We start from the raw sequence: 14,749 nt of genomic DNA, 5'->3' as shown, positions 1-14,749 counted from the left end.
GTTCTTAGCTTTTTTTTTGTTGTTGCCAGTTATAGGGCTGTAAATACAAGTAGGACATTGCTGTTTTAAAATACCGTATTTATCGGCGTATAACACGCACAGGCGTATAACACGCACCTCATTTTTAGAAAGAAATTCCAGGAAATTTCCCCCCTCATCCCATAGTATTCCCCCCCCTCATCCCATAGTATTCCCCCCTCATCCCATAGTGTCCCCCCTTTCCATAGTATTCTCCCCCCTTTCCATAGTATTCTCCCCCCTCCCATAGTATTCTCCCCCCTCCCATAGTATTCCCCCCTCCTCCCATAGTATTCCCCCCCTCCTCCCATAGTATTCTCCCCCCTCCCCTCCCATAGTATTCTCCCCCCCTCCCCTCCCATAGTATTCTCCCCCCCTCCCCTCCCATAGTATATAGTATTCTCCCCCCTCCCCTCCCATAGTATTCTCCCCCCCCTCCCCTCGTATTCTCCCCCCCCTCCCCTCCCATAGTATTCTCCCCCCCTCCCCTCCCATAGTATTCTCCCCCCCTCCCCTCCCATAGTATTCTCCCCTCTCCCCTCCCATAGTATTCTCCCCCCTCCCCTCCCATAGTGTACTTTCCTCCCCCTCCCCTCCCATAGTGTACTTTCCTCCTCCTCCCCTCCCATAGTGTACTTTCCTCCTCCTCCCCTCCCATAGTGTACTTCCCCTCCTCCCCTCCCATAGTGTACTTTCCTCCCCCTCCCCTCCCATAGTGTACTTTCCTCCCCCTCCCCTCCCATAGTGTACTTTCCTCCCCCTCCCCTCCCATAGTGTACTTTCCTCCCCTCCCATAATTACTTACCTGTCCTGAAGCGTGGGCCGGCTTCACAGCGTGCACCGCGGAACAGGAACTTTAATTTAAGGTTCCGGTTTCCGGCGGGACTGAAAGGAAGTGTGCACACTATTGTGCACACTTCCTTTCAGTCCCGCCGGAAACCGGAACCTTAAATTAAAGTTCCTGTACCGCGGTGCGCGCTGTGAAGCCGGCCCACGCTTCAGGACAGGTAAGTAATTATGGGATATCGGCGTATAACACGCACCCACGATTTTTCCCCTATTTTCAGGGGGAAAAAGTGCGTGTTATACGCCGATAAATACGGTATATATTTTTCAAATATATCAGTAGTGATATTGTAACACTGTTATCTGTCATAAATCTCTGAATCACACCTCACATACATTTTTTTTAAAGTAGACAACCCAGGGTATTCAAAATGGGGTATATCCAGTCTTTTTAGTAGCCCCTTAGTCACAAACACTGGCCAAAATTAGCACTTATATTTGTGTGTTAAAAATGCAAAAAACAATTATGAATGCGAACATTGGCCAGTGTTTGTGACTGTGGCTACTAAAAAAGACTGAACATACCCCAATTGCAATACCTTGGGTTATCTTATTTTGCAAATGGTATGCCATTATGGGGGTAATTCTCATTCCTGGGATCCATACGTTCTCAAAGGCAACATAACCAATCTGGCAAATTTCAATGGGAAACAGATGGAAAATTAAGCCTTGTAATTGACCCTGTAACTTTCACTGCTATACTCGGGAGACTTTGCTGAACACAAATATTAGTTTTTCAAAACAGTAAATCGTATCACAACAATGATATCATAACAAGTGCCGTTTGTGTGTGAAAAAATAAAAAAACTTTCACTGACAATATCATCGCTGTGATATGTTTTACTGTTTTGAAACACTAATATTTGTGTTCAGCGAAGTCTACAGAGTAAAACAGTAACCCCCATGTACAGGTTTTAGGGTGTCTTGGAAAGTTACAGGGTTAAATGTAGAGCTAACAAATTAAATTCTCTTGACCCTTGACCTGGGTTGTCAGGCAGGCCCCCCCCCAAATTGCAATCAATAAAATTACTTAATTATGTAAAAATATTACATAAATATGCATGTAGAATTTAAATATATGTACATATTTATATATTTGAAGTCTACGTGTATATTTATGTAATTATGTATATGGACATGTATATTTAGCATTATTTGTATTTATTTATATATACATAGATATATATAATTTCATTCTAAGTGTATTTTGATATAAATATATGTATATTAATATCAAAATACAGTTAGAATAAAATTACATATATATATATATATCAATCACATGGCGACATTGAGGCATCGCTGCAATACCGTTAGATCGTCTAGATCGTCTTCCAGCGCTCAAATTTGCCGCGGACGTATCAGGTATGTCCAAGGTTGTTAACCACCGTTTTTTGTCTGATGGACCAGATACGTCCGCGGTCACTAAGTGGTTAAATACCCTAATAACTTTTTAGGCTAATTAAAGGGACACTATAGTCACCAGAACAACTGCAGCTTATTGTGTCTGTTCTGGTGAGTATAATCATTCCCTTCAGGCTTTTTGCAGTAAACATGGTCTTTTCAGAGAAAAGGCATTGTGTAAATTACCTCCTCTGGCCACTCCTTAGATGGCTACTAGAGGTGCTTCCTAGGGCAGTGCTGCACAGTGTTTAGTACTGCCATTCAGTGTCTGAACCCTCTGCATGGATACATTGAACTTTCCTCATAGAGGAGATGCTGATATGAGGAGATGTTCATAAATACAAATGCATAATTTCAAGAACTATAAGAGTCAAACAAAATGTACATCTGCCAAGCCCTATAAGGAAAGCTCAGAAAATGAAAGAAGCTCCCCTTATGAATATATCTATATATTCTTCCTCTTTCCGAGAGCGCTTATATTCTTCCTCTTTCTGAGAGCGCTAAGTATATATTCTTCCTCTTTCCGAGAGCGCTAAGTACCTTTTTTCTTTATATATCTTTATTGTGTATTCTCAAAACAAAACAAAACAGAAATCTTGTTGTGGCTTTACGTTAACAAAGAGTTAAATAAACACAAATAGAAAGTAATTATTTTTTTATTTTTTTTAAAGGGGGAGGGAGCAGGTGAATAGAAGAAACTAATCAGGGTGGTTTATACATTTATAATGTTTGCAAACAAAAGGAACAAACAAGGCACTGGATGTTTAAAAAACTGGACCCCTGGGGTACATCGGAAATATACAGTTATCTAGCAAACATTAAAGGGAAATTCCAGTGCCAGGAAAACGGTCCGTTTTCCTGGTACTGGAGGGTCCCTCTCCCTCCCACCAATCCCCGGTTACTGAAGGGGTGAAAACCCCTTCAGTAACTTACCTGAGGCAGCAGCGATGTCCCTCGCCGCTGTCTCCTCCTCCGCGACGCTCCTCCTCTGTATTGCGTCGGCCGGTGGGAGAGACTGATCCCGCCCACCGGCTTAGGAGACCTAATGCGCATGCGCGGCAATGCCGCGCATGCGCATTAGCGCTCCCCATAGGAAAGCATTGAAAAATAATTTCAATGCTTTCCTATGGGGAAATGAGCGACGCTGGAGGTCCTCACAGCGTGAGGACGTCCAGCGACGCTCTAGCACAGGTTTCCTGTGCTATGAAGGAGGAAGTTCCCTCTAGTGCTGTCTAGTAGACAATAATTACACTTGCAGAGTTAGGAGTAGTGGGAGTTGGCACCCAGACCACTCCAATGGGCAGAAGTGGTCTGGGTGCCTGATGTGTCCCTTTAAGGAAAGAAAACGCAGCTGAATAAATCTTTCGTAATACTAGATTTACTAGGTTCTTTTTGCATGTATTTCAACATAACAATGATATATAACTTTCATCTCTGGCCCTTCACAGATTTATTTTCTAACTGCCTGAAAAACTCTTGAGATTTTCATATATAGATTGATTATTTTGTGAGAGTGAATCTGTAAGTCTCAGCAGACCTGCGTCAGGGCTGACCTTAAAGTGTACATAAGATCTCTATGTAAATGATATTAAACATTACCATTAAAGAAGAACGTCAGGAGTTTCCCTTCTAGACCAATACATCTTCATATATCATAAGAATGGTCTAATGGTTTCTAGCAACTAGATTTATGTGCAGATAATATACATATTCTATTTTTCGAGATACTCAAGATATAATCCACTCATTCTTAAAGGATTGTGTATGAGAGTGTCTGGTATTTGTCTGTTAATAAAAGAATCTCGTATGTGTTTTAAAGCTCAATCAGCCTATATGTTTCTCATTACATGATCATGTGATTAATCATGTCATTTTTGCCTTAACTTGAATTGTATACTTTTACACATATATTATTTTGTCTTAATTACTGTCAATGTTTAAAATGTAATTTGCAAGATTTAACTGCAGGATGTTTATAGCTACATCTAGAATTTGATCTTTCATCCTAATACGTTGATTTTGGAAAGTCATATATACATCCCCTGCTCTGGAACTAAATTCTCTAAACACCCATTGATAATTTAAAAACCAAAACTTAATGTCGGGATGGTATCATGCAAAATCTTATTGATTTAGAAACATGGGGTCTTTTTCATTCTTTTTTCTTAAAGCAGCACTGTTCCCCCCGCTCCAAAATGGGTATTTTATAAAGACAAAATGTTTGTGAAATGACTGTCGGAATTTCACTGAAAGACAAAGCTTGAAACTCGGCTGTCAGGCCCTGTTATTTTCCCAGCCAGCTGTAGGGAAATTAGCTCTTTCTATGGAGGATCCTGCGGCCTTGCAGAATGCTTCATAGATCTCAATTCTGTACTTGATGCTGCATATGCGAGAGTACAACGCTGACGTCGGCTCCTGGAAGCTGAAGTGCCATGAGCTGAAGAGGAGTGACATGAAGACGATGGTGGCGCCAACATGTACAGGTTCAGGAAAGTAAAGTTCCCCTTTGCCTGCCCTGAGTGGTGATGGTACCTTCATGGTCCGGTGAGGGCTGGCAGCCGTAGGCCTAGGGGACAAATCCAGTCAAGTGGCCCATTGCACCAAGAGGAGAGTAAAACACCTTACCTTTCCCCTGTGATTCTCACTTGGGACACAAACACACACACACACACTGTTACAGGCATACTGCTTCACACAGACAGACATACTGACACACACACACAGACAAACTGGCACGCACACAGAGACCTACTTGCACACACACACACACACACACAGACAGACATACTGACACACACAGACAGACATACTGACACACACAGACAGACATACTGACACACACAGACAGACATACTGACACACACTCACAGACATACTCATACACACACATACACCCAAACTTTACACTTCTAAAGCCAGCATGTAGTGGGGGGGGGGGGGGGGAGGGTTGAAGTAGGTTGATGGCTACAATTTGGGAAAGGGGCTGTGGTGTGGGTGAAATGGGTTGCAATTGGGGGCAGGGGCTGAGGAAGGAGGACAGGGGCTGAGGACGGACGACAGGGGCTGAGGACGGAGGACAGGGGCTGAGGACGGAGGACAGGGGCTGAGGACGGAGGACAGGGGCTGAGGACGGAGGACAGGGGCTGAGGACGGAGGACAGGGGCTGAGGACGGAGGGCAGGGGCTGAGGACGGAGGGCAGGGGCTGAGGACGGAGGGCAGGGGCTGAGGACGGAGGGCAGGGGCTGAGGACGGAGGGCAGGGGCTGAGGACGGAGGGCAGGGGCTGAGGACGGAGGGCAGGGGCTGAGGACGGAGGGCAGGGGCTGAGGACGGAGGGCAGGGGCTGAGGACGGGGGGCAGGGGCTGAGGACGGGGGGCAGGGGCTGAGGACGGAGGGCAGGGGCTGAGGACGGAGGGCAGGGGCTGAGGACGGAGGGCAGGGGCTGAGGACGGGGGGCAGGGGCTGAGGACGGGGGGCAGGGGCTGAGGACGGGGGGCAGGGGCTGAGGACGGGGGGCAGGGGCTGAGGACGGGGGGCAGGGGCTGAGGACGGGGGGCAGGGGCTGAGGACGGGGGGCAGGGGCTGAGGACGGGGGGCAGGGGCTGAGGACGGGGGGCAGGGGCTGAGGACGGGGGGCAGGGGCTGAGGACGGGGGGCAGGGGCTGAGGACGGGGGGCAGGGGCTGAGGACGGGGGCAGGGGCTGAGGACGGGGGGCAGGGGCTGAGGACGGGGGACAGGGGCTGAGGAAAGGAGCAGGGTCTGAGGAAGGAGACGGGCTGAGAAGGGTGGGCACCAACAGCATACAGCAGCAGCAGTTAGTGAATTTGGCCTCTCCTGATGATGACAGGAGGAGGGGGCATGACTTCCTCTGCTCTTCTCCCAGACTCAGCGGTCCTGTAAGAAGAGCAGTGGAAGTCACGTCCCCTCCTCCCGACATTAACAGGAAGATTCCGTCCGACTCTACTGGCTGCAGGGAGAGTGCGGTAAGTTGAAAAATCTGAGTCCACAGCCAGAGGCAGGGGATTTGGATTTTTGCTTTTTTTGCTGGATGCGGACGGCCCTGGGTTTAGGGCGGCCTGAGGGGCAATTGCCTCCCTGTCCCCCGCCCCTGTTCATGGGTCTTTGCAAATTATGCAAAGACCCCAGACAGTGACAGATCTGCTTTAATTGTATTTTTGTGCCCAAGGTGCTACTGAATCTTTCGTGTTTCCCCGAAGCTTTTTTGAACATTTCCACTGTACTATTCCCTTTCAACGTGTTTGGAAACTTGTTTGATGCTTTTACGAAACATTATATGCCAACTTACAGATTTCCTCCCTTTAGCTTGACTCCCACTTTGAGTTTATTAAATCCATTGAGATATATATTTAGTTTCTGTTATGTTACCTTGAAACTTTCTGTTTCTAGTTTGATATATTTTGCTGTTATTTAATCCGGTCCAAGTGTAGCAAAACTAACTTGGGTCTTGATACTAAAGAACTACATATTGTTTCTGTAATTTTTCTGTTGAATTTTTATGTTTCTAAAAATATAAGCAATTTTAAAAATACAAAAATAAAATAGGACCATCTGAGGTTATTCAAACTGCAAAATCGAGACCTTTTTCACAAGAGTGATCAATGTAAGGATTTTGCATAGAGGCGCCGAATTACATTTAATGTAGTCTGGATTTCAGCGTGCCCGAATGCGAGAGACCAAAAGCTGAAATCAAATAATAAAAACTTACACAACTGAATGCTCTGATTCAACAGAATTAGCCAATATCGGTCTGTAAATTCAGTTAATCCATAGTCTGCATAATTGGATTGGACCAAATTTGCAATCTTAAAGGGACACTATAGGCACCCAGACTACTACAGCTCATTGAAGTGGTCTGGGTACACTCTTCCTATTGCATTGTATTAATGTGTTTACATTGGAGCACTAACTCAGCCTCTAGTAGCTGTCTACCAGACGGCCACTAGAGGTGCTTCCTGCTTGCTAGGTGACTTTTGGTCACCTGACGCTAGACGTCCTTACGCTCTGCATGAGGACATCCAGTGTCAGTGAAAACCCATAGGAGAGCATTGGCCTGGGATTTCTTTACCCTTTATTGGCTGGGGGAGGAGGTCACAAAAGAGGGGGGATTTAGAGGGAGCTGTAGGTTTGTATTTCTAACTCTATAGTATCCCTTTAAGTGCATTGCAAAAATCTGTCATTAGTGCCGTTTAGATCACTATCTAAATTGCTCATAGAGGAATACTTTATAAGCCAATAATTACAAGTTGAGGCTGTAACATAAATCATTATATGTTTCTTAATAAATATTATGTATTGGATATTATTCAATAATTTTTTATATATTGTAACCCTTTGCCCCACAAAGTGGACACAGTGGGCACATATAGCAGATTACTATACTGTTGCCTGCAAAATGTGAATGAGTATATTTTTCCAATATGTCTTCTACTGATTAGTTCAGTATGAATCTGGTTGTAATTTGGTAATAAGTGAATTCTATAATATACACATGTGAGAATTGCTGATTTTAAAACAGAACTGAATGTGCTTAAAATAGCCACATTTCATCCAGATTCGCCTTTAGAAATTTGAGAACTGGAAACTTGGCTGAAATGTTATTTTAGCTGAATTTTGTCCATTTGGGGTAAATTCAACGTTAGTGAATAACCCATTGGTCTTCTTTCTGAAAATCAGCTTTATACTTACCTGAATGAATGCACTAGTTTTAAAGGGACACTCCAGGCACCCAGACCACTTCTGCTCATTGGAGTGGTCTGGGTGCCAACTCCCACTACTCCTAACCCTGTAAGTGTAATTATTGCAGTTTTCTATAAACTGCAATAATTACCTTGCAGGGTTAACTCCACCTCTAGTGGCTGTCTACAAGCTGGACGTCCTCACACTGTGTGAGGACCTCCAGCGTCGCTCAAATTCCCATAGGAAAGCATTGAAATTCGTTTTCAATGCTTTCCTATGGGGAGACCTAATGCGCATGTGCGGAATTGCCGCGCATGTGCATTAGGTCTCCTTGGCCGGTGGGCGGGACCAGTAGGAGGAGCGGCATGGAGGAGGAGACAGCGGCGAGGGATATCGCCGCTGCCTCAGGTAAGTGACTGAAGGGGTTTTCACCCCTTCAGTAACTGGGGATTGGTGGGTGGGAGGGAGAGGGACACTCCAGTGCTAGGAAAACGGATTGTTTTCCTGGCACTGGAGTTTCCCTTTAAATTAATAAACAGAGGTGTATGAAATGTGGTTTTGCCCAATATTCGTTTCTAATACAATAAGTGGGTTACCTTTAACCCCTTAAGGACTGAGCCCAAATGTACACGTTTTGATCAAAATAAAACGCAAACAAAACTTGGAATTTGACTATATGTCTGTTCAACCGTAATTCACCTCTTTCATATTCAGTGCACCCACATTTATTATATATCAATCTATTCAGTAGAAATAGGGCTTTCATTTAACATCAAATATTTAGCTATGAAACATAATTTAATATGAATAAAATGTAAAACAATTTGAGAAATTAAGAAATGTTATTCTTTTAGTTTTGCATGACATTTTAACTGTGAATGTAATAATACCGTTAGCTTCTACTGCAATAAAATACACATATTTGTATTCAGCAATGTCTCACGTGTAAAACAGTAGTACAGGTTTTATGGTGTTTTGGGAATTTACAGGGTCAAATATAGCATGTTACATTTTTCAGTTTTTTTATATTGAGTTTCGCCTTTGATACCATATAGTAGCCCAGGAATGAGAATTACGCCCATGATGGCGTACCATTTGCAACAGTAGACAATCCTAGGTATTGCATGAGGGGTACTGTTATACTCTGGAGACTTCGCTGAACACACATATTAGTGTTTCAAAACCGTAAAATGTATCACAACAATTATATCGTCAGTGTAAGTACCGTTTGTGTGTGAAAAATTCAAAAAATGTCACTTCCACTGAAGATATGATCGTTGTAATACATTTTACTGTTTTGAAACACTAATATTTGTGTTCAGCGAAGTCTCCCGAGTAAAACAGTACCCCCCATGTACAGGTTGAAATTCCCTATACTTTTGTCCTGGGTTGTCAGGCAGGTCCCGCAAATTGTAATTAATAAAATTACTTAATTATGTAAAAATATATTCGTAGAATTAAAATGTATATACAGTAAAATACTGTGTAAAGACAGGATCCTGACGAAAGTTCCAATAGAGAAATTAAACCTTGATTCACTGTGGCAGATGCTGAATAAAAGAAGTTTTTTTCACCATATTTTACTCAGTATTTTATTATAATTTTGCTGACAAGCACCCGGCATTTGCATCATAACAGGAGTGCAAGCATTGGAATCTTTATGTATGTATGTATGTATATATTTATTATTTCGTCCTAAGTGTATTTTAATATCTATCTATCTATGTATATAAAATCAACATACAGTTAGAACAAAATTAGACATATATTGGAAGGCAGAGCCTGAAGTTGTGGGAGGGGCTATATTCCTTTAACCCCTTAAGAACCAAACTTCTGGAATAAAAGGGAATCATGACATGTCACACATGACTCATATCCCCCCAGTAACTAGACGAGACATAGTTCTGCGAATCATCTGGTTTATTCAGGCACAACATGCTCAATTTATACACAGATCCCCAGCATGGGGTCTCCATACAAGAATATAGCACGCCACTCCCTGGCATGCTTGTGTCTGGGAGATAATTGAGTCAGGAAACTGTAACTCCATTATCTCTCAGTTACAGGGAAACATGCAAAATATATTCACAATGCCCCCCAAATTCACAGGAACCTCACATGTATTATATCCCTGGATAGCCTGGATCCAAGTGCCGAAGTTCAACAAATAGTGCTCAGATCCATTCAGTAGAAGAGAATCGTCAAGGGGATAAAGTTCTGACTGCCCAGCCGGCCAAGAGGCCGAAGCCCAAAACAGTTCCTTAGAAAGTTGGGCAACGGCTGGTTTCTGTTCGGGAGTTCCTGCATGAATACTGTCAAAGGGATCCCCTTGCTGCCAGGGAGCGAATGCTCGCCCTGGTTGATGTTCTCTTTCTCCCGAAGAGCGCTGTCTTAGCTGATCAGGGCACAGAGTAGGTAGCGGTAGAGTTTCCCCGATGTTCGCGAGGTCGTCCCAGTACCTGTGGTCGGGAGACAAAACAGAGACACCCAGGGGAAACACTAATTAATTGGTTCCTTTGCATTTAACACATAAGGGGTAGTCGGTGTTCGAGTGTTATAACAAGTTCGGGAGCCGAACCAGGTGGCTAAGAGAACTCCTGAACGTAGTAAAATTCAAACAGTCCCAAAAACGGTTCGTTCCGCCAGTTATCTATAAAATATCAAGAAAAACAGCACTCACAAGTCTTTAAAAAGGGTTTATTCACAATGGACATGATACAGAAGATACATTGAGTATCTCCGTACTATCACCTGGGCTTTTTCAAGACTTCATGCGTGCCATCTTCTTTGATAAACATGTGGCTGGACGGAGTACTTGGACATATTATAGACTAAATTGTGAAGGCAAAGTTCACCGTTAGGGGAGCAGAGTATGCAAGCCTTACAATGTGTTTGTGAATGTCTTACGGTTTCATCAAATTAGAGCGACAAAAGTATACACTTTTCTTTTACTCTGGAATAAATTGAATTCCTTATATGAAGACGTGGAAGGAATTCTGGTTAATAATCATAGTCCGGTAAACTTTCAAATGTGTATTTAACTTTGATCACTAAGAAAGGAATAGAAGTGATAGTTAAATGCTTACATAATTAGTGTCAGTCTGACAGTCGCTAACTTGGATAATAGATTGCTTTATGTAAATGGTCGTACTTCTCTGTCGTTGCGGTTTACATTTAAACATGTCATACAAGCAAAGTAATTCACCGCTCCATTTTTCAATATGGGAAAAATCATACTGTTGTGTCAAGACTTTTCCCGTATATATTTTATAGGTCACCAAGCAGACAGTAAATATAATCCCTGACCCTGCTAAATCCAGTATCCCGACTGATTGTATTAGTAAGAAAGAAACATGGTAGAGAGAAACAGAAGTAGAGTTGTGTGAGAGTATGTACAGGGCAAAATTGCCAGAAATTGTTAATGTTGTAGATCTTCTTAATTCATCAATGAGAACAAACTTAAGCAAAATATATTTGTTTCCTGGCACGCTTCATAAGCAGCAGAAATTAAGTGTCACTGGGATTTTTATCCATAAAAGTATCAATAAAAATACAAATTAAGGGGCCAATTAAAAACAATGTATGTTTTGGGAATTGACAACAAAATTGCAAATTAAGGACAAAATAGGAAGTTTGTGATTTTTTTATTTATTTATTTTTTATTTGTTTTGTTTTGGAATTTCCCGGTAGTATTTCCAACTGTAGTTGCACAATGTGATAATAAACATTTAAAAAAGAGAAGTATGTATTCATGTATAATGTTAGTGCCCCTCTGTTTTTTGGTTGTTGCTTCTCCCTTGTTAAAGGCAAAACTCCTTTTCTATCCATCACTATCCGGGTCTCGCCACTGCAGCCACTTCTCCTTTTTTGAGATCGTTCTGATCAATGATCTTGGGCAGAACCATTGTTTCTCACAGAGAATTGGATGCTTTTAATAAAGTGCAATGATTATATTTGTCAGACTGAAGGGACAGAGTATATACACCAAAACCACTACATTGAGATGTAGTGGTTTTGGTGCTTTGTGTCCTTTCAATGTTAGACAATAGAATAACAGTGGATAAGTCGTCCCTCACAAGTATTCCTTCAGAGTTTTCTGTAGGGAACAGTTACAAATTATAAACTCAATTGCAAAGTAGCTATGTTGGGATAATTCTCCAATTCAGCTGTTTGTGCACTTATTTTATATTTAGTTTTTCAATTTGCCTTTATTTACTGTTTCATAGATAGACATCTTTATGTTTATTGTTATTGCTGTTTCTTTTTCTTTGTGCTATTTCTGCACCCACTGCTGTAGCATGCTGCCATTTTGACAGTACAAAGGTGTTTTTAACGGAACAATACAAACACCGTAACCACTACCACTTACTATAGTGATTATGGTGCTAGGATTATCCTGTTCCCCTCCTTTAACCCTTTTTGACTTTATACCTGGGGCCGGCTGGAGGCTGTTCCCTGCCTCTTCTCTTCCTATATAGAGAACCAATAGCTCCTGCTTAGGAGTTTCCATCAGCTTTCCTGAGCGAAGACCTGCTGTGCCAGTTCATTGGCTGAGAGTGTCAGTTGATTACTATTAGCCAATGACCTCCACTGCCTGGTATATATTAGGCAGAGAGCTTCTTGCGATAGCAGATTCAGTGAGTGGTGCCCACTGCCCAGCAAACCCCAGGCAAGAACTCAAACTATTCAAAAAGTTTTGGGGGGGCACCAGGTCTCTCTTGGTGCCATAACCACTACAATGCACTGTAGTGTTTTTGGTGCTTGGAATATTCCTTTAAATAAAGCATACGTCCGATTTACCACATATTGACCGATAATGGAGTGCTGATTCTATGCAAAAGGTATATCTGGCTGTCGTCAGCAATTAGATTAGCTTATATCCCGGAGAATTTGAATAAGGAGAAAACAAAATGGAGTCTCGAGGGACTCAACTAAATCATGTGGGAGATGATGTGAGAAAAATAGGTGCGGATAGAATATTTGGAAATTAATCATGAGAAACTGCAAATTATAGTGTTGTGACCATGAATGTGGTCAGTAGAGTCAAAAAAGCGTTTTTCAGGTTATCACAGTCAACATACCAGTGATATTTCAGGATTGATGGTCAGGAGATACAGTGATAAGTTGAGACTCGCAGGTCCCTATAAATGTTGAAGCTTTCTTTTTAGCTCTAATCATGTATATATTAAATGATACAGTTCATTCTATATAGTGTACCTGCATATTACATAGAGCTCACCGCAGCTTCCTGTTAGTAACTTGCAATAAATTTCCCTTTAATGAGAAATAATAATCTTCCACAAACCATAAATTCCAAATATTAGGTTAGGACGCATAAATTGTGAAATGGATTAAATAACTTCTACTAGTTACATGATTGGTAATTGCTCTTAAATCACATTTTGTATAATACTATAGAATCTGTAGAAATCAAAAAATGAAGAAAAATGACACCAATTTAATTGCACATGAATATCATAGAAATAACATAACAGACCAATCTTCCCTATATAAATATGTTATCTTTAGCTAATTTTACCGTCATAAGCGATATGAACTCCTAGGAAAGCTAATCATATAATATAGAACTGATTTAATCAATGTACTTTATTTTAAAACCCACAAATAAGCTGAACACACACAACCTCTGTTAACCCATTAGGGCATACCGTGCTGTTTTTCAAAATAAGGGCTTTAACGCTGTTAGGGTGGCACAGCACGCAATAACCAATCTAACATTTCGCACCGATTGCAATCGGGGGACCAGCCTGACAACTAATCCAGCAGACAAGAGTCACTGCCTGGGTGTGTGTGTGTGTGTGTGTGTGTGTGTGTGTGTGTGTGTGTGTATATATATATATATAGATAGATAGATAGATATATTGTTTTTTAACCCTCTTGGATAATATATATTCCTCATTCTCGGGTCCTCTTCCAGAGGCCTAGGAGTCTGAGGGTTCTGCACAATATCTTAGCTGTTCCTAGAACTGCACTCTTCTGACCAGCGATCTCAGATGTTCCACCTGGGACATAAGATGGAGAAATACCAAGGACTGAAAGGATGTGGAAACTGAAAGCAGTAGTAGTTCCATTTATGTATTTGTCTCTGATATGTGTTTATTCCACAAACGTTCTAAAAAGATAGCATTTTGAATGCAAGCAATTTTCGTTTTACCTTCTGCCATAAAATGTTACTGTGATAGCTGAATTAAAAAAAAAATATGTATTCTGTTTCCAGTTACTGGAACATGAGTTTTTTTTTCTTGTTGTATAACTTTTCTTTTTTGATTAGATTCTTCTACTTGGGATTTGAGTTGATGTGTTTATGTGCAGCCAAACACAACGAGATTTGCATTTCCATCTCAGGCTACAGTAAATATACTTAGTAAATCTGGAAGTGCCTTTCCTGTAAACTTGTTTTTGTTTGCTTTGCTTTGTTGCTGTAAACAGTAGCATATTTAGTTGTTTCAAAATTCCAGTCGTAAATAACAAAAGAGTGATCACGTAAATCTCTGTCTACAACATGGAGTACGTCTTTCTCAAAGTGAAAAGTTACCAGGGTTTTAAAAGGGTGTGATTGTGATTGAATACTACACTAGCTAAGTGCAGTCTTGATAGATTTAGTCCAGAGAAGTATACATTTGAAGCAGTTTTTAGTGGAGCTGAATTGGTAATACAATCAAATTAAAATGTGCATGACAAGCAGAAATATACAGGTTTATGTATAAGGCAAAATCTGTCTTAAAGGGACACTATAGTCAGCAGAACAACTACAGCTTAAT

The 14,749-nt window shown here is 41.7% G+C and overlaps 1 protein-coding gene across 1 annotated transcript in view; it reads left to right on the top strand.

Annotated features, from left to right (window-relative positions):
* Positions 1-14,749, top strand: part of TTC33 (tetratricopeptide repeat domain 33) — a 335,723-nt gene that overhangs the window by 164,525 nt on the left and 156,449 nt on the right. The window lies entirely within an intron of this gene.

The sequence above is a fragment of the Pelobates fuscus genome, chromosome 5 (genome assembly GCF_036172605.1).
Source record: "Pelobates fuscus isolate aPelFus1 chromosome 5, aPelFus1.pri, whole genome shotgun sequence".
Classification (NCBI taxonomy): domain Eukaryota; kingdom Metazoa; phylum Chordata; class Amphibia; order Anura; family Pelobatidae; genus Pelobates; species Pelobates fuscus.
The sequence above is the reverse complement of the archived record's forward strand: the minus strand, read 5'-3'. Positions and strand labels throughout refer to the sequence as shown.